Source organism: Mesocricetus auratus, unplaced genomic scaffold (assembly GCF_017639785.1).
Source record: "Mesocricetus auratus isolate SY011 unplaced genomic scaffold, BCM_Maur_2.0 Super-Scaffold_100008, whole genome shotgun sequence".
Taxonomy (NCBI): domain Eukaryota; kingdom Metazoa; phylum Chordata; class Mammalia; order Rodentia; family Cricetidae; genus Mesocricetus; species Mesocricetus auratus.
The window spans coordinates 56,342,599-56,354,065 of NW_024429192.1; the positions used below are offsets into that span (position 1 = coordinate 56,342,599).

General features: G+C 43.5%; 1 pseudogene; it reads left to right on the forward strand.

The window, feature by feature from the left end:
* Nucleotides 1-1,830: 1,830 nt before the first annotated feature.
* On the forward strand, nucleotides 1,831-2,698 carry LOC101841072 (annotated as a pseudogene).
* Nucleotides 2,699-11,467: the final 8,769 nt, after the last annotated feature.

Here is an 11,467-nt window from a genome sequence, read left to right on the forward strand (position 1 = left end):
GTATCTGGGATTGTTTTAAGTCAAGTTGGAGAGAAATTAATTCAGTTGATTCTTCTTTCTATGGTTAAATAGCTACGTTTGCAAGAAATGTTGAACTAATTTTTAAAACTACAGGGTCTGTAGAGATGATTTCCTGCTCTTGCAGAGGAGCCAGGTTGGGTACCCACATCTGTGGAATACAACCTCCTGACTCCAGTTTCAGAAGATCTAGTGCCCCCTTCTGGCCTCCTCAGGCACCAGACATACAAGTGGTACACATACATAATGAGATACACATACACAAAACATTTTTTAAAGTATATATGAACACACACATACATTTATGTGTGATATTTTGTGTGTGTGTGTGTGTGTGTGTGTGTGTGTGTGTGTTTGAGGCAGCATCTCTTACTACATAATTCTTCCTGGGCTGAAACTTACTATGTAGACCATGCTGACCTGGAATGCACAAAGATCCTCCTGCTGCCTACCTAGTGCCAGAACGAAAGGTGTATGCCACTACAATCTACTTAAATAAATCTTTTTTAAAATGCATTAAAATGGAGCTGGAGAGATGACTCATCAGTTAAGAGAACTAGCTGCTCTTGCAGAGGGTCTGGTTTCAATTCCTAGCATCAACATGGCAGCTTCACAATTATCTGTAACTTCAGTTCCAGAGAATCCAATGCTCTTTTATGGCCTCTGAAGTCAACCAGGCGCCATACAGCACATAGTACACAGACATACACACAAGGAAAACACCTACACATAAAAACGTATATTAATAAATAAAAATAAAATGTATAAAATATAAAATTATATATATTTACATATTCTACAAGTAAAATATTTCTACCTATATACTACACACTCCTACTAGAGAGATTTTAGGAAATGAGTGTTGTGTTGGCCACTAGATGGCATGTTCCCCAGGATATCTATGAATGCCACCCAAAACAAACCTTAAAGTTATTTAAAACATTGCCGGGTGGTGGTGGTGCACGCCTTTAATCCCAGCACTCAGGAGGCAAGAGGCAGGTGGATCTCTGTGAGTTCGAGGCCGGGCTGGACCGACAGCCTCCAAAACAATACAGAGAATCCTGTCTCGTAAAACCAAAAAAAAAAGTTATTTAAAACATGATGAGGTGAAGATTTTGCTTTTTTTAAACACTATTGGGATTCTCGAGTGTGTACTTTATAGGTGGCAACCTAATCCCTCAATTTCAAAAGGATGGACATACCTAAATAATCCTGAAATTCTTTTCTTTCTCTATCCCTCTGGTAAGTGTCCACCTGAAATTACAGATGTTTATGTTTCCTTTTCTTTTTAATTTGTGTGTGTGTGTGTGTGTGTGTGTGTGTGTGTATGTGTGTATACATGAGTACAATGCTTGCAGAGGTCAGAAGAGGGCACTGGATCCTGTTGGGGCACAGAGGTCCCTGTACTCACAGAGAAGTACTAGGAGAAACAGGGGTGTTTATCATACAGGGGTGTGTTCTCAATGGAGGAGATAGAAATCAAATACCTGCATTCCATCCAGAAAGCTGACAGTAGATTTTGTTAATGACCTGGTTACCTTTTGCTATGGAGGCAGACCTCACCCAAATCCCCCAGGATGATTATCCCAGACTCTTTCCTCCTTAGACCATTACCCATCCTTAGGGGAGATGTCACAAGTACTTTATGGTCTGCTGACCTCTGTGCTATGACCACACTAGATTCTAGGTCTGTTAGCTATAGAATCTCCCTCACAGTCACATGGACTTTGTAAAGGAGTCTCCATGTAGTCACACCTTAAGCTTCATTGTGTACCTGGAATTGGACTTTTCACTGTTTTAAGTATGCTGACAATGACCCGCCTGGCATTAGACTCCCCAAAGTCTGACCCAGGTCCGCAAAGTCAATCTGTACTGGGTTTTCATTCTCATCTCCCATATGACATCTGCAGGAACCCCCTCAGGATTCCCCTGGAGCTGAAGTTACAGGTGGTTTGTGCACCTCTTGATGTCGGTGTTGGCTACTGAACTCAGGTCTTCTGAAAGAGCAGGAAGTCATCTTAATTACTGTGGCGTCTCTCCAGTCCTATAGGTGTTTTTCTGAATTTGATTTTCTGAAAACATTGTTTTCTTAATTTGTACACAGTTTTTAAGTATATGTAAGAAGAAAAAAAATAGTTGCTCTTTCATCTCCACACCTCTGTTCCAGTGTCCCGGGATGGCCTCACAAAACTGCACACGACTCAGCTGCTTCCAGCAACCAAGCAGAGCCCAGCAGGGGCGCCGCCCAGGGCCCTGTGGGCAAGAGGCTGCAGCAAGAGCTGAAGACCCTCATGATGTCTGGTGACAAAGGGATTTCCACCTTCCCTGAATCAGACAACCTGTTCAAATGGGTAGGGACCATCCATGGAGTAGCCAGCACGGTATGCGAAGACCTGAGGTATAAACTCTCACTGGAGTTCCCCAGTGGCTACCCTTACAAGGTACCCACCGTGAAGTTCCTCACACCCTGCTACCAGCCCAACATGGACACCCAGGGCAACATCTGCCTGGACTTCCTCAAGGATAAGTGGTCCGCACCGTATGATGTCAGGACCATCCTGCTGTCTATCCAGGGCCTGCTAGGTGAACCTAACATTGAAAGCCCTTTGAATACACAGCATTTAAGAAGTACCTGCAGGAAACCTAATCAGAGCAGGTCTCCAGTCAAGAAGAGCCTTGACCAAGATGTCCAGCCTCTCTTTTATGTTGTCTTTTTTTTCTTAGATGGTCTGTACTTTCCTTGGTTTCTAAGATGAGGTGTTATTTTTGTTTTATTTTTATTTAATTAAGTCTACTTGAGCCCTTACAATGTATATTAAGTAAATACACAGTGATTGTTTTTGTATTAAAAAAAAGAGAAAAAAAGAAAGAAAAGTCACCTATAGTTCATGTCACTCTTGTGGTGAATTTCTTTCCAGACTTTTTCTACTTGAATATTTATCTATAAATACACTTTGGATATGTATTAATATTTTCTCTTAGAAGCACGTTAGCTACTAAGAGAATTTCCTATTCCATTTTCCTATTCATACACAATTACAAAATGACTGTGTGGGATTCCATTATCCTTTCCTTTTGCTTTTTCTATTTTGGGTTTGTTACTTGATACTATTTTTTTAAAAAGCAGTAGGGGGAGATGTCAAAGTGAATTTGGAGAAAGGAAAGGAATATTGTTTTTCTTTTAGTTTTCATGTTTTGATTTAAAATTTTTTATTTCTTAAGAATTTCAAAGCTGTGTACAATATATTTTGATCACATCTATCTGCCAATTCTCCAGCTCTTCCAGGATTCCCTCCAAACACATCCCAACTTCATGTCATATACTGATATAGATATGTAGATGTCCCAGAGTCCTTTAGTGCTATCTCCATGTACATAGAAGTAGAGGCATCCACAGGCAGCCTCCCAGTGGCCACACCCCCAAGGAGGAAAGAGTCTCCCTCCCCAGCAGCCATCAACTCTCAATTGCTCCACAGCTAGAGGTGGGGACTTAGTGAGTCCATCTTTTATCAAAAATGGACTCTGACTGGTTTGGTCTTGTTCAGCTGTCGTAAGTGCCTGTCATGTCTAAAATAGATTCTTTATTCCTTCTCTTCCATGATATTTCCTGAGCATGGGGAGTAGTGGAGAGATGCTGATATGGATGCCCCATTTATGGCATACTGTGCCCATCTCAATGCCCACCTATGAGCCCTCAAAGTCATGTACTCCAAACACTTGGAGCAGTTCTGCCCACTGCAGGGGGAAGCTTCTCTGACCAAGGCTGTGAACATCACAGATCCGCGGGGATAAACATTCAGAAGGACTTGACAACATAACCACTTAGTAAAACAGCCATCGCAGATCCACCCCACCATCCACTCCACGCTCGCCATGGTCTATAAGCTTCCTGGCCATGGGCTTTTCGACGGGTTCACTGTACCAAGTTTTAATTCCCTCCTGTGCAGCAGGCCTCATATCCAGTTGGTTATTCCCATCACAGTCATGGTACTACTGTGCCAGTGGGCACATCTTGCTGGCACATCAAGAGAGGGGTATTCAGTTCATACAGATAGCACAGTGCTGAGTGGAACTAGACAAGGCCCTGGATATGGCCATGGAGGATGGATGGTGTTTAAGGGACAGACTGTGAGGTCCTCCTAGGTTAAGGACTCAGTGCCCTATTCGAAAGGCAGAGATGACACCTCAAGACTCCTGCAGGGTACTGTGAACTGGATGAAGCTCACCAAGATGGCAGTTGAAGTGTTAGACAGGAGTCTCCAGTCTTGGCACCCAGCCAAATCCTGCCACTTGTGGGGGTTTTGCCTTTTTTGTTTGTTTTGGGGATGAGGCTGAAAGGCACAATCCCAAAGGCCAAAGTACCGAGTGTTGCAATTCTGAAATCTCAAGTGGTAATTCCAACTGGGAGAGGGGGGTGGAAAGGCTATTTTAAGACAGGTATGCAAATTTGGGGAAATGGATAAGTCTGTGGTTGTTTGTGGGATAATGACATCATTTCGGGTAAGGAGAAACTTGCAGAGCCTCTCTTTGGTATCAGTGAGGAAGTTCCCGGAGGAGCTCAATGTGTGTGTCTGAGTGGAGAAAGCAGGAAAAGCCGGCCCTCAATGTTGTGGGCATTGCCCGGCGTGGAGCGGTCACGATCGACCTTCTGATCACCCACAGCTGCTTTCCTGCCGCAGGAGATGAACTGAGTACCGAGACCCCGTGTCCTTCAAAGCTTAAACGATTCCCTGCTGCAGTCTTTATGGTGTAGGAGTGTTTCCGGGGAAGGTCAAACACGGATGTGAGTTCTTCCCCCACCCGGTTTCTGCCGGTCCAGTCTCAGGGACTGACCTGTAAGGATGATGTCACTCTGACTTGTCCTCCAGCTTCAGGCCTTGTTTAGTCCACAGGAATATCCAGCCGAAGACAGGAGGAGTGAGATTGAGGGATATCTCCACTCAGTACCGTCTTGCTGGTGCACTGGATCGCCTCACATACAGATCCTTTTGAGTTCATGGGCTCCAGGTCTCTCCAGCCTTCAATAAATAGTCTCCCTTTGTCCCTTCAGTCTTAAGGGTGATGGTGGTGTGTCAGTCCCTGAGATCCTCAACATTCTTTTACGGTTCCCTTGTTCATGGCTCTATAAAGCTTCTTTTACTTAAAAACTGGGCTGTCTTCTGTTCCTGTCTGGACCAGACTGACAGGAAGTCTGTGTTCAATGTGAGGGCATTGAGAGGATGGGAAGGGTAGGAAGGATGAAAAGGACACATCTGAAAGCACGTGGAGATAGAATGGACAGGACCCAGGGATAGACTTGGGAAAGCAAGAATAAGTTCCTTGCCCCTGTTTTTCTTGCTTTTATGCAGGGACAATCAACAATGGTGGGGGGCATATGGACTCATTTGCCCCCTGACATTTTGTTGTGGGGAAATGCCAAATAGGACGTCTCTGGGGGTATGCTGAATTATGGAGAAACTTGAGTCATTACACAGAGGGCTGAGTCAGAGACTGGTAGATATTTGAATCAGGAACTTGGTGAAGAAGGTGTGGGCTGAGACACATCTCTTTCATCTGGAAGCTTCTGTGTTGGCTCCCAGGTTAGCTCAAGAATAGCTTTCCTTCCATCTCTAGCTTGATCCTTAATACTAGATTGTGTGCCCTAGGCTGAGATAGAATATCATCAATTCTCACCATTAAAATCTCATGGCTAGCTCTGTGTTCTCAAGTAGAATTGAGTATCTGTGAATGCAAAGACTTTGTCTTATTCACTGTAAATCTCTGTTGTCTTAGCACAATGCCTCGCATGTGGTAGGAATTTAAAAATCATTCTAGTAAATAAATTAGCCAATTATCTTTGGGACTGCTGTGGTAAACCATGGTTGCCAGCTGCTTGAATGCCCAAGATTCAGGGCCACCCAGCGCTAGTCCTGTGTGCCAGGCATGGAAGTTTTAGTTCTTCTGCTACTCTGAGTGCATGGCTCTACTTTCTCTAGCCAGGCTTTTTATAACTCAGCACATTGGACCAATGGCTTTACATCTGACTCATCTCTGGAGGGCATACGTCTGTTCGTGTTTGACCATGTTCCAAGACGACCTAAGTTGCATGTATACGAAGGTCTGAATTTATAACACAGGTTTAAAGCCAGATGTAAGAACCAGACACTACGGGTAATGCCACATGCTGGGTGCGTAGTGAGCTCAGTTGGACTTGGAAAGACTTGAGAACTATTCTCTTGCCTTTCCCTGAGGCATTTGGTGTTTCTGGAACTATTTCCAATCAAAAGGTTTTTAACCTTTACAACTTTGAGACTCACTAAAAAGCTTTATAAGTTTTTTCCCACCTCAGGAAAAAATGCTAATGTGTACATTTCTGTAACATATTTGCATGGAATATCAGAGCTATTCAGGAAACGCTCCAAGAATTTCAAGTTAAGATTCTTCTAACCTAATTCAAAACCAGCCGTCCAGAGTCCAGAGTCCAGGTCCTCTTGCTTAGCAAGGTGACCCTGAAGGTTGTTAGCTAAATAGGGATGGTAGGGGGAGAATCCCCCGATTGAACAGCATCAAGGAGAAGGCAGGGCATGAAATACAGTGAAACGGAATTAAACCATGTTTTTGCATTTTCCACTGAGGCTTTAAATGTATCTGCAGCTTTCATTTTAATCAAAATAGCTTAATTTAGGGGAAAAGAGCCCACTTCTTTTTTCTTTATAAAATCCTGAGTTTATTGCTTCCTGAATTTTTTTAAAGGGAGAAACACAGACCATCTGCTCTGAGAAGCTCCGTTTGACAGCTTAGCCGGGGTCATGCTAGGATTCAGAAATTGCTGAGTGTGAAAGGGAGGCCTGAGGTGTGGGTCTGAGGAGGGTGTGGGCAGCCGGGATCAAGAGTCTCCTCAGAATAATCTCAAGCAGTTTGGGCATGGGGTGTCGTGCCAGCTTTTGGGTTGTGTGTTAATTTTAATACAGCTCCTTGTCAGTCACACCTTGCCCTACAGCCTCCAGGGACTTGCATCAGACCCATGGAAAAGCAGCAACAGTGATTAAATATTAAACTGCATTTAAGTCTCTGTAAATCCTGGTGTAGATCCTGGTGGCTGCTTATGGTGAATACCTGTGACTTCCTGCCTGAGAGCTGTTTCCTGCTGGGAAAGGAGCCTGAACAAACAACATGGGATAATTAAGCGTTTAGACAATTACGGAGAGGGGTTTGGTGAGGAAGCAAGTGCTCTCAACAGTGGTGGGCAAAGAGCTTATTCAAGCTCCAGACTGGGACAACCGTGTATGGTCTACACTGTCTCCCAGACGTCCTCAGCAGAAATGGGATCCAAGGCTAATAGGCTAGATAATGCACCCTTTGTTACTGGTTTTCTTTCTACAATTTTCTTACTCTGTTCTCTCCTCATACTTCCGATGATTATCTCCCTTATAAACTATCTGCCCTTAAATGCAGAGGTATCTCGGAATCCTTTCTTGGAGTCCTGCGTGTAGTCAGGCCCTGGATGTGTAAGCAAAGCAGCACAGGTTAACAGTCACTGTGACACTGAAAACCCTACTTGTTCTAAGAGGTCTCTTCATCTGTAAAATGGGATAATGCACAGATCTTATACTGTTTGATTCAATGAAAACAGCACAGGTTAACAGTCACTGTGACACTGAAAACCCTACTTGTTCTAAGAGGTCTCTTCATCTGTAAAATGGGATAATGACACAGATCTTATACTGTTTGATTCAATGAAACCTTTGAGAATGTTCTTAAACGTGTATCCTACAGTCTTTTGCAAAGGGTAAATACTGAATAAATATTATGGTTATTGTATTTAAATTTTTATGTCACTGTGACCAAATACTTGAGTAAAGCAACTTGGAGGAGGAAAGATGCACCTTGGCTCCAAGTTTGTCTTTGGTGCAGAGGGCGTGGCAGAGCAGAGCAGCTCTAGCACACAGAAGCCAGGAAGCAGAAGCAGATGAGAATGCAAGAGGAGGCTAAGCAAGTTATGCCCACCAAGCACACCCTCGGTGGCCCACTCTTCTATTGTGCCCCATCTCCCACTTCTTATAATCTCCCAATGATGTTATGTAACGAATCCTTCAAGGGATTATTCAAATGCCCCCAGGATCCAATCACTTCCCAAAAACCTGTCAACTGGTAACCAATGCCCTAGTTATATGAGCTGAGCCTGTGGTTAGCATTTCATTGTCAACCCATACCAATCATTAACATGACAGTTGATAGGGTATGAGAGTTTGAACAAGAAATGTAGGCTCAGATATTTGAAAGTTGGTCCATAGTTGGTGTAGTTGGTGTTGTTGTTTGGGGAAGTTGGGGGGTGGTGCAACCTTGCTAGAGGGACATCGTTTGGGATCAGCTTCCTTAAGTTGCTTTTGATCATGGCATTTTATTACAGCATCAGAAAAGTGACTAATACATATGACACAGCACTGGAGGCCAACGCTGTTTTCCACCCTTAGGGTGAATGCTGACCATGAGTGATTCGGCAGATTTGCTGGAGGACATGATTCTGGTACATACTGTTGTCTTAGCAAAATCAATAGTGTAGAGAATAGGAGGAAAATGGTAGACACCAAACGTTATCTCAGAAATTGAGCAACAGTGTCGGGTTAAGGAAATGGCTCAGTAGGTAATCCGTCTGCCACACAAGGGTGAGGACTTGGATATGGATATCCAGAATCCATATACAGCTAGATGTGGTTGCCGAGTCTGTGTGTTTCTGTTTGCAGGGTTTGAGATTTCTCTGTTGCTACCCATTTCACTTCAGATGTTTCCTGTCTTTTAATTAACTGGCAGAGAAAGCAAACAGATCAAGACCCTAGACTGTACCAAAAGCAGGTGCAAGGCAGAACTGACACCCAGGTTTTCCCCTAACTTCCCACATTCGAAAACCTGAGAACACACACACACACACACACTCCAAGGACTATTTCAAAGAGCAACAATGGTGTTGCCAATTGCTTTGTCTCAACTGATGACTACAGTATTACCATCAGTAACTTCATATCTGTATCCTAATCTACACACTTCTCCCCACCCCCAGACAGGGTTTCTATGTGTAACACCCTTGGCAGTCCTGGAACTCATTCTGGAGACCAGGCTGGCCTTGAACTCATAGAAATCCACCCACCTCTGCCTCCCAAGCGCTGGGATTAAAGTTTTGCACCATCCCGCCCTAGTCCACACACTTCAGTGGGTGAAATCCCAGTCTTATCTAGCGTCACCGTCACACTCCTTGCCTCTTGCTCCCCTCACCTCTTCTTTCCTCTCTTGCTTCTCTGTCTTTCTTGTCTCTTGCCTCTTCCCTGTTTTTCTGCCTGCCTCTCTCATGTCCCCACTCCTACACAGCCTTTTGCTCTTTCCTTCTCCCCCAATAAACTTCTTTCACTAGCTCTGTTGCATGTGGCATGTTTGCTTAGTGGCATAACTTGGCAGAGCCGGTCAAAAGATACCTACTTTGCCTTCCTGTTTTTTCTTTAATCCTTACACTCCCTACAGGTATACAGATAAGTGATTCTGCTCTGGAAGAAACTAAGGACCTATAATGACTTTCCACTGCAGTCTTCGTTACCTTAGACACTAACAGAAACATTTCTCCCTAGTTTATGTAGAAACATGAATGGATATAAGCTGATGTGGTTCACTTGACCTTGAAAAAATAATCAAAAGGCTAAGGAACTAAGTGGGTGGGTGAAATGCCTGTCATGTGAGCATGAGAATCTGAGTTCAGAGCCTCAGAATCCCAGCAGCAGCAGCACAATTTGTCCTCTGGTTTATTAAAGCAAGCAAAGAACACAAAATTGGGAGGGGTAGGGAGATTGGAGGTGAATCTGAAATGAACAGAGATGAATATGATCAAAACACACAGTATGAAGTTCTCTAATAAAAAGTCTACTTTTTAAAAGCTGGTCAAGGTTGCTGCAATTGGGGGTAGGGTGTGAAGAGGGGATAGGGTTGGGCAAAAACAAGTGTTGGGAACAGGCAAAGCAACATCAAAATGTCCTAAATGCTGCCATTTTGACTTCAGACTCCATTTCACCTGTCTGATGAAACAAAGTTTAGGTTCCCAAGCCCTATGGTAGCCGGGGACCTTCCAATAGCTGATGTACCTCCTCCTTACACTTTGCAAACAGTCATTATGCATCTTTGGCTCTCTAGAAACATAATGGCTGTTCTTAACAACAGAAAGAACAAATGAATCTGGTTGGACTGAAAAGCTTGCATTGTGTGTCAATAGATAAAGATTAAACATTCAAGTAGAGCCCCTAATCTCTAGTGAAAAGTGTCATTGTAACTTGGTAACAAATGCTTCAGATTTTTGTGCTAAAATACTTGCTTCAACTAACACTCAGGTTGTAGTCTGTTCTGTGGCCCTGATTAATTAGTCCCACCCTCTTTCCCCCTTCTTTTTTCTGTCCTGCATTAAATCTTGCCTTATGGTAACTTCTTGTGTCTGCTTGGGTTGATTTGGAGCCTAGGACCACAACACAGATGTGTGGAGCTCATTGGCCACAAGCAGATACTTGAAGCTCACTGGCCACCCAGTCTAGCCAATCAGTGAGTTCTGCCTTCCAGTGAGAGAACCTGTTTCAGAAAAAATGCCAGGTGAGGTGGTTCCCACCTTTAATCTGAGCACTCAGGAAGAGGCAGGAGGTCCTTCCAATTCAAGCTTGTCTTGTCTGGTCTACATAGTGAGTTCCAGGCCAGTTAGTAAGACAAACTGAGACAAGGAACAAAAAACAAGTGAAGAGTTGGAGAGTGATCAAGAAAGACACTATTGGATATCCTCTGGCCTACACACACACACCATCACCACCATCACCACCACCACCACCACCACCACCACTAATCACAGCCTATTCATTTCCTATCTCCTTCAATAATGAAACTCCTTTAAGAGTGTGCCAGAAGGACTTGCACTCATACAGGGGATGTTCCTTGTAGGAACATATCACATACATGAATCTGTTTTACAAGAATCTGTTGAAATGGATCTCTTGGAATACTAATTTCTGGAACATTCTATTAGTACTTCTCAGGGTTCCTTAAATTGACTTACATTCATATGTTAGACTAGAACTTCCTAAGGGAAGAACTTAGATACAATTAGCTACAAATACCTAGGAACTCTCTTAGTTTCCACCTAGGACTGCCCAGACTAATAAAAATCAACTAACCACTATGCAAATTTTTGCCATTCATCTGAAATTCAAGTTGAGCTGAGTGTTTTGGACTTTTACCTGACAGCCTAATACCTCAATAAAAATTGATAATAAATGAATGGGTGCATGACATCAACGAATGGAGCTGTGGATGATCAAAAGCTGATGACCAGGATGCTCATACAAATGACACCCAGCCATCACAAGCCATCACAATGGTGTCAGTCAGCCTTCTGCCCTCTAAAACCCATGCTGCCTTTGCCCTGAGACATGTTTTGCAGCCAAACTTCAGC